Below are 8,349 nucleotides of genomic sequence, written 5' to 3'. Positions count from 1 at the left end.
CATATCGATCCTTTCAGTCCGGTCACATCCCGCGACATCAATGCTGGCTGCTCCGTGCTCTGGGCTGGCATGAATGCGGCGCGGTAAGCGGAGCGTGCATCAAAAGGAAAGCGCGGGAGAGATGGGGGGAGCGGGGGATGGGGCCATGGTGGTCAGAATAGGGCTTGGGAGCAGTGGGAAAAAATACGTCCGGACCACGCCGCGGACCGATACAGACGCGTTGAATGGCTTCCTCGGACTGATACATGCACGTTGAATGGCTTCCGCAGTCCGGACAGCGCAGTCCGAACGAATGCGGAAGGTTTACGGGTCGGTGTTAGAGATACCCTTAACGAGGCTCTTATATTTGATTATGGGGTCATATATGCATTTACGTAGTGAAAGATCATGAACGGCAATTAAACTAGATGACCTTGATAATGGGCGTGCTAGGGCCAACAACGACCCAGTTACCTAAGCCAGTGCAGGGTGCATGCATGCGTGCGCGCACACAGAGAAGCTAGCGAGCGGCCGAGCATGCATGGAGCGATGCAGCCGGTCAGCAATTAGCAAATCTTAGTCAGGGACCAAACGCCAAGAACTATGGCGTTTCGCCTTGCCACATCAACGCCAACTAAGCTCATGCAGGGCAGGTCCAGACGCATGGACCATGGCGTCTCCCGTATAAGCCAAACGCCAAGGATGTTGGCGTGACCAAAAAAGATCGGATTCAAACTTTTTTTACAAGCGAGGTCAATTCTGGAATTTGTTTGCACAAAAGGTTAAAGCAGGAAATTTGCCCATATGAGGCTTCGAGCCGGAGATGCAATCGAACGACCTGAATATGTTTTCTCGGTTCGGTTTTTTTTACCATAGTATAGACGCAAGTGCTCATATACACACGCATACACTCATCCCTATGAACGCACACACGCATACTCTATTTTTATGAGCACCTCAGACAGACTGAGTTGGCATATCATCTTGAAATTTACGAAGTCACCGTAAGCACTTCGTCATCGACGGAAACGTGTCCTCTCACTGAATACGCATCACCGAAAATCTTGAGATAATCCAGGAACAAATGCGAGCATCAGGACTTGAACCCTGGTGGGCTCGGAATACCACAGTCCCTCTAATCATCCAGCCACTCGTCGGTAGGGTTGCTAAGTCAGTCCCGCTGCTCCTGGCCTGTCACGGAGGATAATCCCACATGGCGCACAGATAACAAAACCACCAGACTAATCAGCCCGCGCGCCACTGGTCGCCTCCGGATTCGCCGTCTTGTCTATACGTCGCTGCAGCTGATCAAGAATTCAAGATCGCCTCAAGCGGAACCCGAGGCAATCATTGACAAGTGGAGAGTTCAGAAATAAGTAAACCATGGCACAGCAGCGGCGGGCTCGTCTTTTGTTTGTTTTTGACGGCGGGTTCCGTACAGAGCGTCGTTTTTAACCGACAGCCGTTCAGTAAGTAGTAGTAGTACTCATACTACTACGCCTAGTCTACGGACCTCCGCAAGTAACTCGTTGCCTGACACAAGCAGGGCTCATTCATTCGTCCATTGATCCCTCCGTTCGTTTGCGTTCGTTTGTTCATACTAAATCATAATCACTTGGCAGCCTGCAACCACTGTTGCTATCTGCTGATGCAGCGCAGGACAAAACAGTCCAGGTTTCAGGCTTCCAGTAATGAGTTCCACTGCACACGATGGATGAGTCGTCAATCTGAGAGCTTTGCTTCGAACCGGGCCGGATCGGTGCTTGTTTATTTAATTTATAATAAACTAATAATGAAAGATAAGAGTAGTGGGTTGGGACAAGACATTGCCATCACACCCCCTACGCACGCAGGGGCACGCATCCGTATTCTATTACACACACGCGCGAAAGGCTCCAGATCTGGGACTGGGATGATTCAAACACGGAGCTGTAAACCAATTGGCGAGCACTGTGTTTGGTTCCCTTTTGTCAAAGAAATATGCCGCGACATGAGATGCATGACAGACAGGTGTTTGTTCGACGGAACGGGCGGCGACATCCCCTTACAAAATTCGGGCTTCTGGAACTGCAGAAATGATTTGATTTTTAACAGAACAATAAATATTTATTTTTTGCAGGTTATTTTTTGAGCCACTGCGTTGATCCGTACGTGGTCGATACCCACTCCGACGGAGGCCAGTGAACGTTTGATTACGAGATATATCCGTTGAGAGATGATAGCAGGGGATATTTTCAACCGGTTTGGATGACGATTATGTAATAGGATAGACAATTAGTTTACCTATCTCTTTTATGCCAGTCGGTTGTGGTTTTTTATGGCCAGTTTGTTTTTGGCCCTTTGGCTCTTTGTGAGCTCTCCTTTATTTTCGTTTTGAAACTCTAAGACCTTGTTGAATCTATTTATTTATTTTATAAGTTGATCGTATGCATCGTTCTGATGTATAAGTCGGAAAGTCCTCTTTTTTGAAAGAAAAAAAACGTAGAGTAGTATGAAGAAACGGGTGCACAGAAGACCAAACCGTTCTCCGTTCCTGTAGGAGAAATGCAAGCATGATCATGGGGCAGGAAAGACAAATCTCTTTCCCGTTTTTCCTACTACCTCCGTCACGGTTTAGAAGGCGTATTTGGAAATTCTCTAGGACCTAAGTGGTTATCTATTGGTTATGAGACGGGCTAAAAAATAGCATTCACACTACGCATGCATATAGAAATAGTATATCGAATACTAATTAGCTACTAGAAATAAATGCAATGCGCTCTAAACCTTGTCTATTATGGAAACGCACGTAAATTTAACTGTGTCTTCTAAACCGGGACGGAGGGGTACCGCCTCAAATAAATGCTCATGACTATCACCAAATCCAGAGCCCATTAGCCAGGACTGCTATCGTCCCAAAACAAGAGAGGATCACATCAAACAGTGTGTCCTATTGCCACGTAAACTCATCATCAGACAGACAGTGTAGCGCGAGCGAAACTACTACACACACGACAGTTTCAGTGAACGACATGAGGACGATAGCTAATCCAACCGACGATGTGATTTATGACGGATCGACAGGCCAGGGAAGGGAGGTTGCGGTGTCGATTCTGCCTGCCTGCCTGCGGGTACAGTGAACCCCACGTCCCACGCACCTTTTTTTCCTGGTCGACTGTCCCGATATACCCAATAAATTCAGCTCCAATTTAGGGGCTGTTTGGTTGGAGGCGCTGAAGCATTGCTCAACAACAACCTATATACACGTCAAATTATCGGCGCAAACTGCTCGGAAACTCGACGAGTTTGGTGGCTGGTGAGGGCACACACACTCTGACGCCTATTTCTTTTCAGTATCCATCACGTACGTACTAGTCAGGTCAGTCAAAAATTGTGGCCCAAAGCCCAAAGCGATGTTGCGCGCAGTGCAGCCACCCTGGGCATCCGAACAAACGCCGAAACACGTTTGAAATCCTCAGAATTATACTAGTATAGTCGCGCCGGTGGCAGATGCCAAATCGACGACAATGAGGCGCGCACGCACGCACGCACGCCATGAATTGACGGACGAGCACGACACACGACCCTGTTGATCCCGGCCCCACGCCACACACTGCAGAGGTACAGCGACACGGAAGGCATGCATCTACACAGACGCGGTCAGGGAGGGAGAGAGGAGATGCCGATCGAGAGAGCCGGTGAGGTTGCCGGAGGCGTGATCGCCGCGAAAAACATGCACGGACGGCGAGGCGTACAAGAAGAGACGGAGACGGCGCATCTCCCGGCTGCGATGAGGCTGATCGCCGGCCTGCTGCGACTTGCGTTTCGGACAGAGCGCCGCTGCACTGCTACTGTGGGTGGATATCTTCTCATCACCATGATCGATCGATCTCTGCCCTGCTCATGTGCGGCCATTTTCTCGTGGATGCTGCTGCGAGGCCTCCTTTTTCCTGCCATTCCTCCTCTCTTCTCCAACTAGCCATGCACGCAGACGTCAAGACTCAAGAGCCACTGCTGCGGGGTGCGGGCATCCATCCGTCCATCCACCAGCCACCCAAAAAGCTGATCTTCACCAAAACTTCATGCCATGCCTCGCAATTTTCTTTTTTGAAACAAGGCAAAAGATTTGCCATTCCATTGAATAAGGAAGAAAAGTTTTAGGACAAAGCCGCAAAGCGGCAATAATAAAAGAAAGGACTACTCTCGCTGCATTACAATACCCAACTGCTTTGCACCGGCCAAAGCCCAAAGAGACACCTCGTCTTTAATCTTGGAAATGAGAACCATCGAAGGGACGGCCGTGTTATGGAAGACTCTAGCATTGCGTTCGGTCCAAATCTTCCATGAGATGAGCATCATCAGAGAGGCCAACGCCTTGGGAGATCCAACCCGAGTGTGTATGTTGTTGGTCCACCAATCTCTCACCGAGACCCTCGTCGCCCAGGTGGCCGTATTGACGTGGTGCAATCCAAGCCACGGAATAATATCGTTCCACACCCGAAGAGTGAATCGACAATGGAAGAGGAGATGAGCCGCAGATTCCTGGCATTGCTTGCATAGAGGGCATACACCACAATTGGGCCAACCCCGCCTAATTAAGCGATCGGACGTCCAGATCCTATTTTGTAGAACAAGCCAAGCAAAAAATTTGCATCGCAGGGGAGCCCACACCTTCCAGACCGATTGCACCAGATATGAAGTAGTAAGCCCTTCAAACTGTGTCTTGTATGCTGAAGAGGCGGAGTACATACCATCTTTAGTGAACTTTCATACAATTGAATCCTCCATCCCCTCTTCAAAGGTGACAGAATTCAGCTTTTTCCAAAGATTTGCGAACTCTTGGACGTGACCAAGGGAAAGGCCATTGGAAATGTCGATGTTAGAGATCCACATATTGTTGTGTAGAGCTTGCTGGACGGAACAATTTTTCTTTCGAGAAAGGTTAAAGATGTGAAGCACGATGTCACGAGGTCTCAAGTCCTGTAGCTAAGAGGAGTTCCTCACGCTCCCGGAAATGCCTCGCAAATTTTTACCCGGAAAAGAAGTAAAGCAACCAGCAGCAGTGATACTCAACACCGTCTGTGGTCTCGGGTGCCTCACGCTCCCGGGACAAGCGTGAGTATGCCACAGTGACGGGACAGGGTCGGGGGGCGTGCCGTGCTGTGCATGTTTTTTTTTTGAGAAATCTGTGTATGGTGGAGTCAAATCAATTTGGCAAGCTCGGATTGGGCTACGATCCAAGCCCCCTTTTCAGATTGCTGGCTTGATTTCAGGCCTAAAAGGACCGCGCCGCGTAGTGCGTATCAGGTGGTGTTTGATTCTTTAGTCATAGGACTTTTTAAAAAAGACTTTTAAGGAAGTGCTTCTAAAGATTTTTAGCAAAAAGTTCTAAAAAATTCCAATCCTGTTTAATTTGCTAGGGACTTTTTCTATTCCCAACACGAAAAAATCTCTGAAACCAAACACCCCCTCAGTGTATGTGTACCCTCCCTCTGTGCTGCGTGCATGCAGAGGGCCATGCACGCAAGTTCAGTAGTCGACTCGCCCTGCCAGTGCTGAGAGAATCTACTGTGCCTTCACCAGCTGTGTGTACTGTTGCGTCCAGTCCGACTTGGTCATCAGACTTTTTCCTCCTCCACAAGACCTTAGCCTTTCCTTCTCCTCCTGTCGGCGCCGCCGCCGGTCAGCCCCATCTCTGAGGCCAACTCCACCGTGCGACCCTATCCTGTCCGCCCCCGCCCGTTTGGGGTAAAAGGGACAAACGAGACGGCCCAGCGCGCGACGGCTCGGACCCATCTGGTCTGTTTTGTGTCCGAGCCGACCCATTTCGAGCGCAAACTTGCGTCGGATTTGGGTTACGGCGGACAGCGAACGGACGCTTCGAACGTCCGCGGCGGGGCCGCGTGGCAGGCGGCCACCTACCTCCCACCCGCCAACATAAATGCGCACGGGCGGGTGGCCCCACCTGTCATCCACACAGCAAAGGGTCGTCATCCTTCTTAAATGGGAAGCCGTGGACCGGTCGTCGTCCACACTTCCCACTTCGGCCCCTCTCTGCCCCCTCGAAACCCGACACCCTAGAAAACCCTAGCCGCTCCCCGTCGTCAACCTCGCCGGCCGACCGTAGCCATGGGCCTTTGGAACTACGGCCGCAAGGGAAAGCACGACCGCGAGGCCGGCTCCTCCTCGGGGCGCCGCGCACGGATCCGTGAAGGAGGAGGAGCCCGCGTCACCGCCGCGCTCCTCCCGTCGAGCCCCCGCGTCACCGCCGCGCTACTCCGGTCGAGCCCCCGCGCCGGCCCCTTCATCATTGCCCCTAGGCCCGCCGGCAATCGCGACCGGCAGTACATCTGCGTGGACGTGTGCCGGAGGTACTGGGAGACGAGGACGCCGGTCCCGTGAGCGACGCCCACCTCCCCAACGGATGGCACCTCTCCGCGGACCGGGTTCCCATCCCGCCAGTGCCGGTGATCTGCTGTGCCCGGCGCGATGAGATCGCGCGCCGCCGCCGCCGCCTCCTCCCCGACGACCTGTACTACGACCACAGATATGCCCCCGACTCCCCGCTATGGGACACATGGCTCCAGGACGAGCACGACGTGTGGCGCGCGTCCTACTTCGCCGGCACCCTGTCGGGGCCGCGGAGGCCACATGCAGAGGCGCGCGGGCGTACGCGGGTGCGCGGCCTGACGCCCACGCCGTCGCCTTCCCCGTCTCCGTCGCCACCTCCCCCTCCTCGCATGACAACGGAGGAGGAGGCCCGTCTCCTGCAGCGTGTCATGGACGACTCCATGAACACGCACGACGAGCGGCAGTGGGACGGCCTGGAGGAGACCATGGCCCTCTCTGCCGCCGGGGACGTCGCCTTCCCGGAGTTGCAGATGGCGGCCGTCACGGAGGAGGCGATGGAGGAGGATCCGCCGGCCGCGTTCCAGCAGCTGCTGGGCCAGGGGTGGGGCTGGTCCTGCACTGCTTCGGAGATGGCCGCCGGCGTGGGCGTGAACTGGTGCCCCACTCCGCCGCGGTCACCGAAACGGGAGGCGTCGCCGCGGGAGGAGGTGGTGCAGGCACCTCCGACCGTCCAGCCCGCCCCCGTCTACCACGCACCGCCGGCGCACCTATGGACGCCGCCGGCCTACGTCGACCTCGTCAGTGACGACGACGACACCAGCGGTCAGTGAAGACGGCGACGGCCCGGCACCGACGGGCGCGACAGGAGCGCGCGGGAGGCGTTTTTTTATTTTGTTTTTATATGTTAATTATGAAACTGGGCATTTTAAGTGGCCGTGGAAACTGGGCCGTTTTGTGGCCGACCCCTATATATGTTTTATGTTTTTTTAAATGCGTTTATTTACTTTTTTAGTTATTTCATTCTAGTTTTTATATATTTTTTTATTCACGTCCACCCCGGACATGATTTGGGGTGCGGCCGCACGGTGGGCGCATGCACGACCCATCTGACAAAGCCGGACACGGGCAAACCCATCGGCGCCCCAAAGGGACAAAATCCGGCCAATCCGGACGTCCGTTTGGGGTCGCGCGGTGGAGTTGGCCTGATGGCTTTTGTGCCATAGAGGTGCAGAGGGTCACGGCCCTCTGTCGGCAGGAGGGACCTTGTTCTCGTTCTTGTTAGATTAGGTGTCTTGATTGAGGCTGTGTGGCGACGGCGATATCCCTCAGTAGGAATATTGTCTCCCACGTTCTATTCTTGTCTATGGTGCGTCTAGTGTCTTCGGAGGGCATGTGGAGGTGTGTCTCTGTCGGATCTCACGGGATTTGATCGGTGTTGGTCTTCGGTGGATCTATTTGCATCCGGTTTTCGTTCGACTTCGTTTGTAAATATTTACAGGTTTGATCCTTCTAATCAACGGCTTTCTTCATCAGCGATGGTTGCTGCTCTGGTGTGTTGGTCCTATCGAGTCTTAGCACGACGAATTCCCGACTGTCTACCACAACAAGGTTTGTCCGGCTCCGATGAGAGAGGGGCGATGACGGCGCCGCGCCTTTGGCTCGCTCTAGTGTTTGTAGTTGTCGCTAGGTGGTCCACAGACCTAGTTGTAGTTTTTATTACCTCTAGCGTTCTTTGTACTGTCAAGATTTGAAGATGAATAGATTGGAAGCTTCTTCCGCAGGAAAAAGAGTCATGCTAATATGGAAACGATAAAAAAAAGTTCAAATCATTCCAGGAGTAATGTGTGTTTTGACAAGAATAAATCAGCAAATGAAATCTCTTGTAAAGGGCTTGACCAAGTTCACTTCAGGAGGACTTTGTATGGTGATTCCTTGGAGTTGTGGAAACATATCAAGGAGGTTTGTGCTGGGGTGACCTTGACTGATGAGAAAGATACCATTAGATGGACACCGACCAAAAATGGGGTTTCGGTGAAATCT

This window comes from Triticum dicoccoides, chromosome 3A, assembly GCF_002162155.2.
Source record: "Triticum dicoccoides isolate Atlit2015 ecotype Zavitan chromosome 3A, WEW_v2.0, whole genome shotgun sequence".
Taxonomy (NCBI): Eukaryota; Viridiplantae; Streptophyta; class Magnoliopsida; order Poales; family Poaceae; genus Triticum; species Triticum dicoccoides.
The sequence above is the reverse complement of the archived record's forward strand: the minus strand, read 5'-3'. Positions refer to the sequence as shown.